Source organism: Chlorocebus sabaeus, chromosome 9 (assembly GCF_047675955.1).
Source record: "Chlorocebus sabaeus isolate Y175 chromosome 9, mChlSab1.0.hap1, whole genome shotgun sequence".
In the NCBI taxonomy this organism is placed as follows: Eukaryota; Metazoa; Chordata; class Mammalia; order Primates; family Cercopithecidae; genus Chlorocebus; species Chlorocebus sabaeus.
In genome coordinates this window covers 89,252,760-89,268,970 of record NC_132912.1, presented here as the reverse complement: position 1 = coordinate 89,268,970, position 16,211 = coordinate 89,252,760, and the positions used below count along the sequence as shown (strand labels likewise).

General features: G+C 37.3%; 1 protein-coding gene and 1 pseudogene across 2 annotated transcripts in view; both read left to right on the top strand.

Moving 5' to 3' along the window:
* Positions 1–16,211, top strand: part of PRKG1 (protein kinase cGMP-dependent 1) — a 1,334,297-nt gene that overhangs the window by 328,170 nt on the left and 989,916 nt on the right. The window lies entirely within an intron of this gene.
* Positions 9,183–11,992, top strand: LOC140712509 (ras suppressor protein 1 pseudogene; annotated as a pseudogene).

Here is a 16,211-nt window from a genome sequence, read left to right as displayed (position 1 = left end):
CCATTCAACCCAGCAATCCCACTACTGAGTATCTACCCAAAGGAAAAAAAAAATTGTTATCTCAAGAAGATACCTGCATTTGTATGTTTATTGCAACAGTATTCATAATAGTAAAAATATGGAATCAACCTAACTGTCCATCAACAGATGATTGAATAAAGAAAATGTGCTATACATGTGTACAGTGGAATACTACTCAGTCATAGAAAAGAATGAAATCGTATCTTTTTCTACTACATGGATGGAACCGGAGGTCATTGTCTTAAGGGAAACAACTCAGAAACAGAAAAATACTGTGTGTTCTCACTTATTAGTGAGAAATAAATAATGTGTACCCATGGACATAGAGTGTAGAATGATAGGCATTGGAAACTGAAAGGTGAGGGAGTAGAATGTGGAATGGATGTTGAGAAATTACCTTATGGGTATAATGTATATTATTCAGGTGATGGATACTCTAAAAGGCCAGACTTCACCACTACACGATATATCTATATAACAAAATTATGCTTGTAAAAAGAACCTATTATGAACATTGTGCTCTGGGCTATGGAGGGTATAAACATGAATAAGAAGTTTTTCTGTCCTCACACAGTTTAATGAAGAACAAGGTTAACAGAAATCATTCCATAGAAAATGCAGAAAGTACTTAGAAGCAGGAATGTGTCCTGGCTGGCGAGATTCAGGAAGAGCTCATGGAAGGATAAGTAAAAATTCACATTCGATAGTGTGGCCTCTTATACTTGGCTGACTTTTCACTATACCTATATTTTTATTTTTTGGCTACTATGTAACTATTTCCTGTTTAGCCTTCAGTGTTTCTTAACTGTATACTTTTTTCTCATGTCAGTCACTTAAACATATGGCCAATGTTACTGAGTGCCTTCTATGGGTGCTTGCAGCTAGTTGTAAGGATATAGCATTGAACAAACGAGACAAGGTGCCCTCCTTATGGAACTTGCTGTCTAGGTGGGTAGGCAGTTCTTAATATTAAAAGGTCACCCAAATGAATGCAAAATTGCACATTATTTTGTATTCAAAGAATGCAAAGAATTCAAAATTGCACATTATTTTGCATTGCTGGGAAAGACAGGTGCAAACTGCTATGCTAACAGGGTGATTGGGTTTCATTTTTGAGTTACAAATGGCTTCCCTGAGGTATAGGTGTTAGGTTAGGTTGAGACAAGAAGGCTGTTTCCAGCCTGTGCAGAACTCAGACCAGAAGAAGCAGAGTGTGCATCTGAGAAAAGGTCATTATGGGTGCGGAAAAAGGGAATGAGGAGTGTGTACAGCACTTTTCACATAGTAAGCATTTCTCTGGGTCAAGTTCAAAAAGCACCTCCTCCATGAAATCTTTCTTAAAATTCTTGAACAGTAAAAAGGTCTTCCCTCTTTTTAGCTCTTAACCATTGTGTATCTCTCTTGAGGGTGTTTATTACATACTGCCTTGGTTTGTGATTATTTATGTGCAAGTTTGATTGTGCTCAACTGTAAGCTTCTGGAAACCAGAATTTGTCTCATACCCATCTTTGTATCCTTCAGTGTCATGAGTTCTCAAAAAATATTTGCTGAATAAGGTCACTTCCTCAGCATGCCTGTTAGCACTTAGATGGTGTGTTCAGCTACATGGAACAGTTCAGTGTAACTGTTTCTTTCATTCAGTGTCTCATATTACTAACTAACTTGTCCCTGGAGAACATTGGCAGTTGCTTGACACTTGTGTATAACAGGTGAAGAAGTATTCACTGGCCCACTTTGGGAAAGACAGAAGTTTGGAATTTGAGGGCCGGTACCTTAGATCTCCATGAATCACAATGAATGGCTGCTTGACCAAAAGTGTTCATAAATCTGTAGCATTGCAAAATGTAGGTTCAACCAACCAAATTTGCTTTATCTTTTTATTTCACCATCTGTGTTGGCTTGTTCTGATTTCCATGCCATTAGACAAGGAGAAGATTATCATCTGCCTGTTGCAAAACACTTGGATTTCATCAGAGGTTCTTCTGAAAAGTAAACGTACTATGGAAAGGAGGGCCTGGGGGAAGCATCACACCTTTAGGCCTTCTTTCTGATTTATTTATTTTTTATTTATTTTTATTTTTATTATTATTTTTTTTTTTTTGAGATGGTGTTTCATTCTTGTTTCCCAGGCTGGAGTGCAATGGCATGATCTCGGCTCACCGCAACCTCTGCCTCCCGCGTTCAAGTGATTTTCCTGCTCAGCCTCCTGAGTAGCTGTAATTACAGGCATGCGTCACCACGCCTGGCTAATTTTGTATTTTTAGTAGAGATGGGGTTTCTCCATGTTGCTCAGGCTGGTCTCCATCTCCTGACCTCAGGCGATCCACCCACCTCAGCCTCCAAAAGTGCTGGGATTGCAGGTGTGAGCCACTACTCCCAGCCCTTCCTAATATCTTCTAGGTCTCTTTGCAACAACCTGAGTGGACCCATTCCCCTGTGCTCATGACCAAGCTCTAGGTATTCCCTTATCTTTCCTAGAATATGGTCATTCATTGGCATCTATGATGGAATAGAAAAATAGCTGGAAAATGAAAACTACAAAACTCTCACTCAACATTCTTTTACAATAGTGTTAGAGTTAATAGTTACGGCAGAACTGCATCTTCTAAGGAAAACTGCACTATGACAAATAGCCCCAGAGTGAGAGGCAGCCAACTCACTATCAGGGTGACCCAGAAGTCCTAATGGGTGGGAATGATCATTATATGAAGACTGTAAATCTGATTAATGTGCACTCTGAGATGAGGTATAACATTTCATGTCAAATGAGGCAGGGGTAGGTGAGAAAGGATGATAGAAACAGCTGGTTCTGCACATGTGTGAAGGACCATATTAAAATTACAATGACATAGAGAGATATATAAACAAACATAGGGAGTGTTCAGATGGATGTGTGTGTGTGTGTATGTGTATTTCAGTGTTTATATAAACATATACCTAAACTTACTTATAGACTCATAGCTGATGAATGAACCTTCACAAATAGACTACTTCCAGCCCTCAAATAGTGTGGTACACAATTTTATTCTCACTGTAAAAGCTCACTCTTTGGTAGGACATATTGCCAAGTTTTTCACTATGGAACTAATCTGGAGGCCATATGGTGACATTTAATTTATGGGCAATATTATCTAACAGCATTCCTTTAGCAGTTGGTAATTGTAATGTTTCATTATCTCAGTTTAGTTTTGTCATAATCTTGTGACATGGGCTGATATCATTATTCCAGATTGATAAAGAAAGAGACAAACACACTTCCCATTAAGTTACAGTATGTGTGATTGTGTGTGTGTGTGTGTGTGTGTGTGTAGGGTATGTGTATGTGGGATTGTTTTTGAGTCATATAGAACATTCTTCTCAACTGATATTCTGGATTAAATTTTAATTTGTGGAGTCTTGGGCAAAGTCTAAACCTAAATAATGTTTGGGAAGAAGGACCGTAACCTGAGAATCTGTGTCAGATTGACCCTGTAAGAGAGAGGCAAGCTTACTGAATTCTGGCTTCAATACATCTATTCCCCTTTCTAGATGAGTAAAGAGTAAGACATGGTTCTACCCTTCCTTTTCCCTCTCTCCCCTCCTATTCAGTCTATTCCATCTTATTTTACTTTGCTTTTATGGATGAATTTTACTACAACGTCTAGCCTGCCCTATGTCAAGAAAGATTAGACCTCATTATCTGTCCTCATTTCTCAAAGGCATGAACCAGGGATAATCAGAGTAACTTCTTTGGACCTTCCAGCATGAGAAAGAAGTGTTCTCTTTCCTATAGGTTAAAGACTGAGATGGAAAAGAAATAAAACAAATGCTTCTTAATTCTGACTTCGGTAGTATGTAGCCTTATAGAGTTGTCTCTTGGTGTCCATGGGGGATTGGTTCCAGGACCCAGTGCAGATACCAAAATTTGCAGGTGCCCATTTCTCTAAACAGAATAGCATAATATTTGCATATAACCTGGACACATCCCCCTGTATACCTTAAATCATCTCTAGATTACTTATAATACCAAATAAAAGGCCCACATACCACTTCATTCTCATGGATTCACTATAGTACTTGGCACATGGCAAATTCAAGTTTTGCTTTTTGGAATTTCATGAAAACATTTTTCTGAATAGTTTTGATTTGCATTTGGATGAATCCATGGGTGTAGAACTCATGGATAAGAGCTGCCTACTGTATTCAGTCTGTGCAGCAACTGGTAAAGGACACAAACAAGAAGTATAATTAGGTCTAATCTTTCTTGACATGTGGCAGGCTGGTCCTCACCTTTTTACGAATGAGAAAACTTTGATTCAGAAACTTTAATACACAGATATATTTGTGTACATGTATGTACATGTTTATGTACTTAAGAATGTTGTGCAAGGTCATAGAGTAATGTCATGGTAGAGCCCGGGCTTACCAGGTGGCATAGGTTTTACATCTCCCTCAATATTTATTAAACCACAAACATCCCTCAGGGATGCTGAGAATCTCCGAGTCCCTCTGTAATATGATCACATGCTGTTTTTCCTCTAGCTGATCCCTGAAATGCTGGAGTTGGCAGGAAAAAAAAGATAAAGGTGAAATTAATTAAATGGGATAATGCATGTGAACACAGTTTGTAAATTCTAAGCTCTTACAAAAGATTTCTATATTAGTAATAGTTGCAATATGCTCATTTACATGAACCACTTATCATTCACAGCTAATTACCAAGCAGTACAGTAACAATTATGTGGATGATGAAATACACATCAGATCAACTCTTTTGCAAGCTGTTTCAATTGCAATATTCAACTATCTTCCCTTGGTTTCCATCTTCTAAGTACATTGCTTAGGAAACTTGGATAACTACTGACAACTAAAAAGAATTATGAACATTCATCATACAGGAAGTAAGCATTCATCCAAGAAAAACAAGTGATAGAAATGAAAGGTGAGATTCTATTTCTGAGCTGCCCATTGACTTTTCTTATGAGAACTGACTTTGTGGACTCTGTGAAATTTTCATATGCATTATTACACTGTCTCGGAAATGGCCATTTAAGTTTTCAACATGAGACAGCTAGCAGGACCTCATCAAGTTCTGTAGTTCTAACTGTATGTCTCCATTGGTCTCACATCTATGCCCTTGGGTTGGTTTCTACTCATGCCATTTTTCCCAAACGACTGTAATTACTAGAAAAATTGAATGAGCAAATACTAACTTGGCTGGGGTATGATTTTCAAACTACATTACAGTAGAGAACAAAGTTTGTAATGAGATTCTGTACTACTATTCAAAGCAATTAGGAGAAATGAGTACTGAGCTCTTAACATTCTGACAAGTTATTTCAATATTATGTCCAAATAAAGGAACTTTTTGTAATCAAAAAAACTGATTGATTTCTTGAGATTTCATAACATGAGACGAAAAAAGAAACAGTCATCACTGTTCTTCCAGCAAGTCACAATTGTAATGTATTGAAAAATTTAATGACCTTGACTTTAGAAGTGTAATGAATTTTGTAATTGCTCACGTGAGAGGTGATTGGTTATGCTGAATATATGGGTGCAAATAAGCAAATGTAACAGGTGACATTTGTTGTTCTAATAAATCCAGCTTTGAACAAATTTAGTGTAAAAGTTATAAATAATAAAGAAACTTTAAGAAAGAGAATATGTGACCACAGTATTTTTATGGTAAGGTAGGATGTCTTGAATACTAATCTGGAATTTTATTGGTAAGAGGGGCCATTTATTGAGTTCTTACTATATTTTGAATTTGGTCTAGGCACTGACTATCCCATTTAATCCTTATAAGCAATCCTGTGGGGAAATACAGCATGGATTATCTAAGTAACTTTCCTGAGACCACATAGCCAATAAATGGCAAAGGTAATTCAGTTGTGGGTCAATTTCAATGATATTTCTACTGTCCTAGAGGTTTTGCATAAATATATGATATTAGAAAGAATTATATACCAGAATAGTTATGCACAGGGATTTGAGAGAAAGCTGCACAATTATATAGTGAGCATTTCAGTCAAGAGGGAGAAGTGATAAAATTTTGTGTAGAGATGAGCAGGTCCTATTTGGATAACTCATTTGTCTGCATCTAATCCATATCTTCAGAGTTTTGTAGCCTGTTTATATCACACTTAATTTGATATTGGTTCTTCCAAAATCTCCTATAATTGGGTTTACCCTCCATGTCAGGGATAGATGAGGTTAATCACAAGAGGATCAATGAAAACACTAACCAGTAGCATTCCCAGAGCCTTTACAATATGACTAACCGAAGGATGGAGTAGAAATAACCATTCTGTTTTCAATGAACTTTTGAGTTTATCTCATTTTGAATGGACACAAGAAAATCTAAGAGAGATTCTCTTTAAGAATTTTATTCAAATGTCTCTTTGGGTGAAGTTTGTATGGAGACTTTCAGAGCTAATACATGAGATACTACTTTGATGGTTGAACAAAAAAAGTAAAGAAATAATTATGATAAATCAAATGAAAGCTGTGTTTATATTATTAAAGCTGACAAATGTGTGACTTTATTACTTTATAGAATGAAGAGTTCTTAAATCATGTAAGCAATATTTTGTTCTTAAGACAAAGTTGGGGCCGGGTGTGGTGGCTCACACCTGTAATCCCAGCACTTTGGGAGGCAAAGGCAGGCGGATTACAAGGTCAGGAGTTTGAGACCAGCCTGGCCAACATGGTAAAACACCATCTCTACTAAAAATACAAAAATCAGCCAGACGTGGTGGCAGGCACCTGTAATCCCAGCTACTCAGGAGGCTGAGGCAGGAGAGTCACTTGAACCCAGGAGGTGGAGTTGCAGTGAGCTGAGATCATGCCATTGCCCTCTAGCCTGGGCGACAAGAGCAAGACTCCAAATTTAGGACACTCTAGTTTCAAATATTAATACATTTCAAAGTTTCTTTTCAAGGACTATTACAGAAAACTTAATGCAGCAGTCACCAACTCATGACATGGCTTTTTTATTCTGAATGAGGCTTGAGATATTGTACAAAAGTGAGTGGATAAACTTATTCTGAGCTGGGTGCATAAAATGAACTCTTGACTTTTTCTGATAGCCAAGAAATCTTCCCACACATAATCTGCAGCCCAGTTGCAAGTAGCTGGTGATCTCCATGGTCAGGTAAGTTGGTAGGTGTCTGCCTACAAGATATAATTTAATGGGTATGAAAGGTCCTTTAATTTTTCCCCTTCACACCTGTCCTGCAGGTATCACAGGGACTGAAATTCTGCCAGCCAACAACACTTTAGATTAATATTCAATTTACACATTTTGCAAGCACCAACTATACACCAAACTATTGCTGAATTTTTTATATACATGGTGTTTATGTGTTTAATTTTTATGAGTGTTTTCCCCTCTTACGACCTACATACTACAGATATTTTACAAGTCAATCAAGAGTCACATGTGGGCAAAACTAACTTAGTATTCAAGAGAGAAAAATATAAAGTAGTCACAAATATTTGATTTGAAGATTAAAATTAGTAACCCCCAATTTTATTGAAATAACAGGAGCTATGTCTTATTCATCTTAGTTCATTCCTAACACACACAAACAGCCTTGCCTCTCCTTATGTGTAAATGACATTAAATACACATAATAAATCCTAAACAGAAAACTGGTGACATCTCAAATTAGTTGAAAGGGAAAGAAGCAACTAACATAAAGAGTAAAATTGTAAAGAGCCCAGAGTAGTAGGGAGGCCAGGACAGGTGAGACTTCAAGGACAAGGAAGATGAACAATGGGAAACTCATAGAGAAAGTCAAGGATAGCCTGGTGTTGATTCTGAACATTGCAACTCCTGTCACCGTGCTCCTCACCAGCAGTTCCCTATTACTTAACAATCCATCAATGCCTTCTATTTCCTATAGAATAAAGTCTGGATTATTTAGCCAGGTTATGCCAGGGTCTCCAAAACCTGACCCATCTGTTCCTCTAGCATACCTGATCTAGCCTGTCTCACCACACTCTTTCCTGTAGTGGGCATTTGTACCTGCCATTCTTTTTCTTCTTTCCTAACCATTCCACAAGCCAGCCCAAACATCTTCTGCAAAACCTTCTCTGAGTTAATCCTTTCATCCTCTGTGCTGTGGTACCTCCTACACACTTTATAGTGTAGCTTATTTGATCCAATAATTGCAATTGTATGTTTCCCTAGCCAAATTATCCACTAGACTGGGAACACTTTGGAAACAGAAAATATACTTGACTTACTTATGTGTCCTCAGCCTTTTGTTCAGAGACTGTGGCATGATAGGCATTCAGTAGATATCTGCCTGATGTGTGAAAATATGGAAATTTATGTTTCTTAGCCTAGCATCCAAGGTCCTCTTCCAGTCTCACTTTCTAAAGATAAAATGTCATAAGGATTTGGTAAGCTTTTACTTTTCTAGGGATGTAAAATGAGGATGATGAATGTGCCTACCTCACTAGAGTATCATGAAGATTAAATAAAACTGTCCATGTAAAACATTTAGCACATTTAGCATGGTGTCAAAGCATTGATAAGGACCCAAATGATACTGACTACTATAATTATATGACACAGTTTTCAATATAGATAGGTTTTTAAGATTATGTAAGAATAAATAAGTAAAAGATTAGTATATGGTAAAGACTTTCAATGCTATGGAAATACTGAAGAGGATTGCATAAAGGGGCAGAGTCTGGTGAGGAGTTAACACTGTCAGGCATCTGAATGCAGAATAGGGAAAGCAGAGGGAAATTCCAAGGACGAGGAATCATGACACCAGATTTAAAGATTACTTTTATCGCAAGATTTTTTTTTTTCATAAAAATCTTCAACAGAGGAGGAAAGCTAGAGTATATTATGTTTAAATAAGCTGAAATTCTTGAGTATTTTGCAAAAGTTTCTCTGTGATCAGTTTGACATGTTTAAATTAGAGGCTATCTTGATAAATTGCTTAGAATCTGAGCTTAAATTTCTTCTCTTCATTTTGTTGACAGAAGTCCTACACTGTCGACTTGCTTTCATTTTGTCTTAAGTCAGGACATTTCCCATGGCAGTTAAATAATTTCTGTAATAACACTTCATGCATAACTGCTGGCTAACTATAGTATTATCCTTGCCATTTCTTTTTATAAGCATATACCATGAAAATTTGTGACAATTTTGTTAAAATATACAGTCTCAAATTGGATTATTACACATTCTTGTGAATTCTGAATTCTCTTCTTGAAAGCTTCCTAGATAGCTCAGAATTCACTGGGTTTTCCACATACTCCCTTGAAGGAGATTTTGAGTGCTTTGAGCAGCTATTACAAACTAGTTAACGGACTTGGGCCAAGTCAGTGCTCTCTTTTCTGCTTCCATTTTTTCTCTTGCTGAATGGGAATCTCTACCAATCTCTATTCCTCCAGGGAAGAAGTGTACAGATAAGTGAAACAACATATTTGAACTATTTTATAGATCCCTAGAAGAAAGGAACCAAGAACATTATTCTTTGACCTAGTTAAAAATTTTGGGCCTGCTTTGTGCTATTGCTGGGTTTGTAGTGGTCTTTGTTTGCTGTTTTTCCTTCCTTTCTGATCTGTAGACTACTGTCAATTTATTGTCACTACTTTAGGCACATAAAGTGGCGAACAGAAAGGAGATTCTTTACTCCCAGTTATTAGACAATGTCCGTCTTTTAGAAGTAGCATACAGATGAGGATACAGTTCAAGTTTCAGTCTGGAATTTATCTCCCAGGCATCTTTCTACCAAAATGTGTTGACCATCTCCCTAATCACTACCCTGTCATAAAATAAGTATTCAGATAACCATGGCTTTGTACATTTGGCCAAGTTCAAAAAGAAAGGTTGCTCTTCTAGCAAATAAATGTAAATAGCTTCAGAAGTACAATAAAAGTGCATCCTGCTGCAGTCTGTCATTCCATGCCCATGCTGTTAGGTGCTGCTCTTCGCGACCATGTCCAAGATTCTGAAAAAGTTTGTGGACAGCCAGGAAGTGGACAGGGTGACTGGGTCATCTCCAACATGCTGTATGTCAATGGCACATTTTCCTTATCCCATACCATACAGCTGGTCCTCAGTCATAACATGCTTGCAGTGGTGCCACCAAACACAGCAGAACTGAAGAATTTGGAAGTGCTCAACTTCCTTAATAGCCAAATTGAGGAGTTGCCCACACAGATCAGCAGCCTTCAGAAACTCAAACACATGAACCTGGGCATGAATGGGCTAAATACTTTGCCTGAAGAATTTTGCTTTCTACCCAGCTCTTGACCTTCTGAACTTGATGTACACTTTAAATGAAAATTCTCTTCCTGGAAACTTCATCTGCCTTACCACCTTCTATGCACTCTTTTGTAAGTGACAATGATTTTGAAATCCTGAAACCAGATATTAGGAAGCTCACAAAGTTGCAGATACCCAGCGTTAGGGATAACAACCTGATCTTGCAGCCTAGGGAAACTGGGGCGCTTACCCAACTTAAAGAACTCCACATTCGGGGCAACTGCCTGACCCTTCTGCCCCCAGAACTAGGAAACTTATATTTAACTGGTCAGAAGAAGGTATTCAAAGTGGAGAACAGCCCCTGGGTTACCCCAGTTGCTGGCCAGTTCCAGCTTGGTGTGTCCTGTGTGTTTGAATGTGTCTGCTCTGAGACATATGAGTACTTCCATGGCAGCATATGCAGGCAAATCCAGAACAACCAAAAAAGAATAATCACAAATCAAAAAAGATTAGCTGGAAACACCTGACAGTCAGTAACAAATAAGGGGTGGACATTGGCTGGGCCTCTGGCTTCTTCTCTCACCAATACTTCTGTCCTTTCTTGCTCTGTCTCTCAAATAAATACAATGTGCCCGTGAAAAATAAAGACATACAATAAAAGGCAAAATGTATTTTATAAATCAACATTCTATCCTTAAATACTTGGGAATTACTCTTTTAACAAGTTCAGTTACTAGCATAAGTGATTTAACAAGGAATCAAGTATAATTGGATTCTAAGTACCTTCAGGTACAATTTGACCCAAATTGTTTTATTCAGTAACAGAAAAAAACACTGTACCTTATTTGCAACTTGACTGCATTTTCTAGGAAGCAGATAAGGTCAGATACTTCAGAAGAACTATTTATCTGCAAGAAGATATCCTTGTACCACACAGAGATTTAGAGGAATTAGAAAAACATTTTGTTTAATTTTTTTTGTGTATGTAGTGCAATTCAGTGCTTTTTCCACAAATGATTCAATGGGAGACCATAGAAAAAAGTTAGTATTAGTGTGGTCTTTGAAGTCAAACCAACCTCTTTACATAACTAGGCTTCAGCTGTGTAATCTTAAGCATGTTAAATCCTCCAAGACTCAGTTAGCTCATCTATAAAATGGAGTTAAGTGTGTAACTTTTTAATAGAGCAAGATTAAATGAAATTATGAATGAAACATGCTTTGCACAGCACATGGCACATAAGAAGCATACAATAACTATTAACCATACTTATTCTTATCTATAAAGTAGATGAAATGACTTCCCTTTGTAGACTCTACAGAACCTAATTATAGTTAAAAATATGCAGTATAAATGCTAGCCTATGTTAAGTGAAATAAGCTAGGCATGGAAAGACAAACATCGCATGTTCTCACTTATCTGTGAGAGCTAAAAATTAAAACCAGTTGAACTCATGGAGATACACAGTAGAAGAATGGTTACCAGAGGCTGGGAAGGGTAGTAGCGGGGGGATGGTTAATGGGAACGAAAAACAGTTAGAAAGAATAAATAAGACCTAGTATTTGCTAGCACAACAGGGTGACTATAGTAAAAATTAATGTAATTCTTCATTCGAAAATAACTAAGAGTATATTCGGATTGCTTGAAACACAAAAGATAAATGCTTGAGGTGATGGACACCCTATTTACCCTGATGTGATTATTATGCATTGCATGCCTGTATCAAAATATCTCATGTGACTTATAGCTACATGCACTTATTATGTACCCTCAAAAATTAAAAATTAAAAAATAAAATAAATGCTAGTAAGCCACAGATGGTGAGTCTTAGGAAATCCTGCATCACATTAAATTCTATTTTTCACACAAAGTCTTTGTCATTCGGTGTATATTTTGCATTTATAGCACATCTCAATTAGATTAATCTCATTTCAAGATCTCAGTTGCTATGTGAAGCCACCATATTCGACAGTTCAGGACTGTACAATTTCCACCTTCCCATTCCCGGTTGAGTAATTCTTTATCTGGAGATGATCTCAGCTGGAAAAAGGGAATCTCTGCATTTTGCTTGTCAATCCTGAGGCCAGTGACAGCTGTGCTTTTCTACGTTACTAAAAGAAGGTTTGGCATCAATGTTTAAAAAAAAAAAAAAAAAAAAGTGTATCTCTCATCCTAAGAGTCATCTTGAGCAAATGCAGTCAGTCAGTCTTTCTCTAACCCTTGTGTAAATCTGGAATGTGTTTCTTTCTGCAGTTTGACATGAGACTGGTCTCTAGATTGTAAAAATCAAACAAAACTGTCTGACCCTGAAATTGATTCTGCAGCCTTTCCAGGTCCAAGAACTTGCTTCCCTGGGCAATTGTGAGGCTCTCATTTTAGTGCCTCAGAGAAGCAGAGAAAATACAGATACAGACAGAACGAGATAATAGTAATAGTAATAGAATGAATAACTACACTTTCACTAGCATATGTTCTAGCATTTTCTGAGGCCTATGTGCCAAGAAGTGTGCTGTCTTAGATATCCATCATCTAATTTAATAGAATATAGTATTTTAAAACTTGGATCTCCTGAGGTTTTGCAGAAAGACCGTTATTTAGATGACCTATTTAAAAACTAAGGTCTATCAAATTAGATACAGTACTACTAGCTTGAATTAAATGTAATTTAACCACATTAAATGTAATTTTCTTAAAGGGTACCTTTCTTTCTACTCCTCAAAAGCTCATGCACACTAAGGTTGACTTTTCTTTATACTCTTCCTAACAACCAAATATTATTACTGTTATTTTAATGCTCAATTTTTAAATTATTTGAAAGCATTTATTGAGCAGTTACAATATGCTGAGCACTGACCTAAGTACTTTATATACATTATCTCATTTAATCCCTATGGAAACTAAATAGTAGACATTTTTATTGTCATTATATTCATTTGTTAGATTCACTTACATATGGAAAAGTGGATGCTCAGTGATGTTAACAACAAAACAAAACAAAAAAAAACAATAAACCACTTCTATTTTCACAAAGACACTAATTGACAGAGGTGGAACTCAAACCTCAAACCTCAAAAAGATTTTGTGAGCATACCATTACCAAATAAAATATTGCTAGGATATGATATATTTATGCATAACACAGTAATTTGTTTCCTCAAAAATTACATGAAATAATTACTTTTTCATCTCTTCATTGTGGAAAAATTAGCCTAGATTACAAAAATCAGGGCAAGAAGTTGTTTTTGCTTCAAATAGTCAGCATTAGACTTAGTTATTAAAGAGTTTAATACTGATTAAAAGTGTAAGCTCCAGAATTAGATGACCTATATTCAGACTCTAGTAATTTCCAGCTGAGTAATAAAGAACAAATTATTTAACTCCCCTAAACCTCATTTTTCTCATCTGCAAAATGGAAGTAATAACTGCAATAGATTAATGCAGTTAGCACGATGTCATACACATAGTAAGACCTTCATGAATATTAGGTTGGTTGTTATAATAATAATAATAATCATCATCATCATCATCATCTTATATATTTCTGCATTCTACAAGAAGTTCACAATGCCTGGAAAAGGATGATTTTTTTCTTTTTTCTAAATTGATATGTCAGGCTGGACGCAGTGACTTCCACCTGTAATCCCAGCACTTTGGGAGACCAAGGCTGGAGGGTCACTTGAAGCTAAGACGGGTCTAGAGACCTTGTCTTTACAAAGAAAAATTTTTTTAATTAGCCGGGCATGGTGGCAAGTGCCTATAGTCCCAGCTACTCAGGAGGCTGAGGCAGGAGATTGCTTGAGCCCAGGAGTTTGAGGCTACAGTGAGTTATAATCACATAGCTGAACTCTGACAAAGCAAGTCCCTGTGTCTAAAAAATAAAATAAAATAATTTATATGCCATAGTTGTACATATCTTTGGGATGTGTGTGATATTTTGATACATATCTACAATGTGGAATGATCAAATCAGAGTAATTGGGATATCTATCCCCTCAAACACTTATTTTTTCTTTGTGTTGGGAATATAACAATTCTTCTAGCTATTTTGAAATATACAACAAATTATTGTTAACTGTATAACTATAAAATACTCTATTATTGAACACTAGAACTGATAGCTTGTCTCTTTACTTTTGCACCCATTAACCAACTACTCTTTGTTCTTCATCTTTCCTTTCCTTCCAGGCTTCTAGTAACCACCATTCTACTTTCAACCAATATGAGATCCACCTTTTTAGCTCCCACGTATGAGTGCAAACATGTGATGTTTGTCTTTTCTGTGCTGTGCTTATTTCACTTAACACAGTGACCTCCAGTTCCATCTACATTGCTGCAAATGACAAATTTTATCCTTTGTTATGGCCCATTAAGATTCCATTGTGGGCCGGGCACAGTGGCTCACGCCTGTAATCCCAGCATTTTGGAAGGCCGAGCTGGGCGGATCACAAGGTCAGGAGATCGAGACCATCCTAGCTAACACGGTGAAACTCCGTCTCTACTAAAAATACAAAAATAAAAAAAATTAGCCGGGCGTGGTGGCAGGGGCCTGTAGTCCCAGCTACTCGGGAGGCTGAGGCAGGAGAATGGTGTGAACCCGGGAGTCGAAGCTTGCAGTGAGCCGAGATTGCGCCACTGCACCAACTCCAGCCTGGGCAACAGGGCGAGACTCCGTCTCAAAAAAGAAAAAAAAAAAAAGAAAGAAAAGAAGAGATTCCACTGTGTATTATCTCACATTTTCTTTATCCATGTATCCACTGATAGACACTTATGTTGCTTGAATATCTTGACTATTGTGAATAATGCTGTAGTAAACACCAGAGTGCAGATATTGCGTTCATATACTGATTTCCTTTCAGCAGTGGGATAACTAGATCATATAGTAGTTCTCTTTTTAGGCTTTCGAGAAATCTCCATAATGTTTTCTATAATAGTTGTACTAATTTACATTCCCACCAACAGTGTAAAAGAGAACCCCTTTCTTTACATCCTCTCCAGTACTTATTATTCTTTGTCTTTTTATAGCCATTTGAATTGGGGTGAGACGATATCTGTTTGTGGTTTTAATTTGCATTTCCCTAATAATTGGTGATTTTGAGCATTTTTTGAAATATACCTGTTTGCCATTTGTATATCTTTTTTCCAGAAATATCTATTCAGGTCTTTTACCCAGTTTTAAATTTGATGATAATGATGTTTTTTAAGTGATTGAATTGTTTGAGTTTGTTTTGTTTTGTTTTGAGACGGAGTCTTGCTCTGTCACCCAGGCTGGAGTACACTGGCGTGATCTCTGTTCACTGTAACCTCCGCCTCCTGGGTTCAAGCAATCTTTGTATTTTTAATAGAGACACAGTTTCACCATGTTGGCCAGGCTGGTCTCGAACTCCTGACCTCAAGTGATACACCTGCCTCATTCTTCCCAAGTGTTGGGATTACAGGCGTGAGCCACCATGCCTGGCTCATCAAGTTTTTCAATGTATCTCTTGTCAGATGGATAGTTTGCAAATATTTTCTCTGATACTGTAGGTTGTCTCTTCCCTTTGTTAATTGTTTCCATTGCTATGCAGAAGCTTTTTAGCTTATTGTAATTCCATTTTCCTGTATTTACTTTTGTCGCTTGTACTTTGGAGGTCTTACCCAAAAAATCTTGACCCAGACCAATGTCCTGTAGTGTTTCTCCAATATTTTCTTCTAGTAGTTTTATAGTTTCTTTCCTGGCTGTGCAGGGACTTGCTGTGAGATGCAAGCCCCATCTGGGCCAACAAGACCTGTTTCTCTAGCCTTGGCCTGACAGCAGACTCCCTCAGGGACCCAGTCTCAGCTCCAGCCATCCTACTGCAGTTAGAAAACCATCCCATCTGTGCTGAAACTTGCTGGGAGACATGCACCTGCCTAAGCCAAGGAGAAAGGGGTCTCCTTTTTGGTTTTAGAAAAGAGAGGGAGAGGATACTGTTTTCCGAGTACTGACTTTGATGAGGT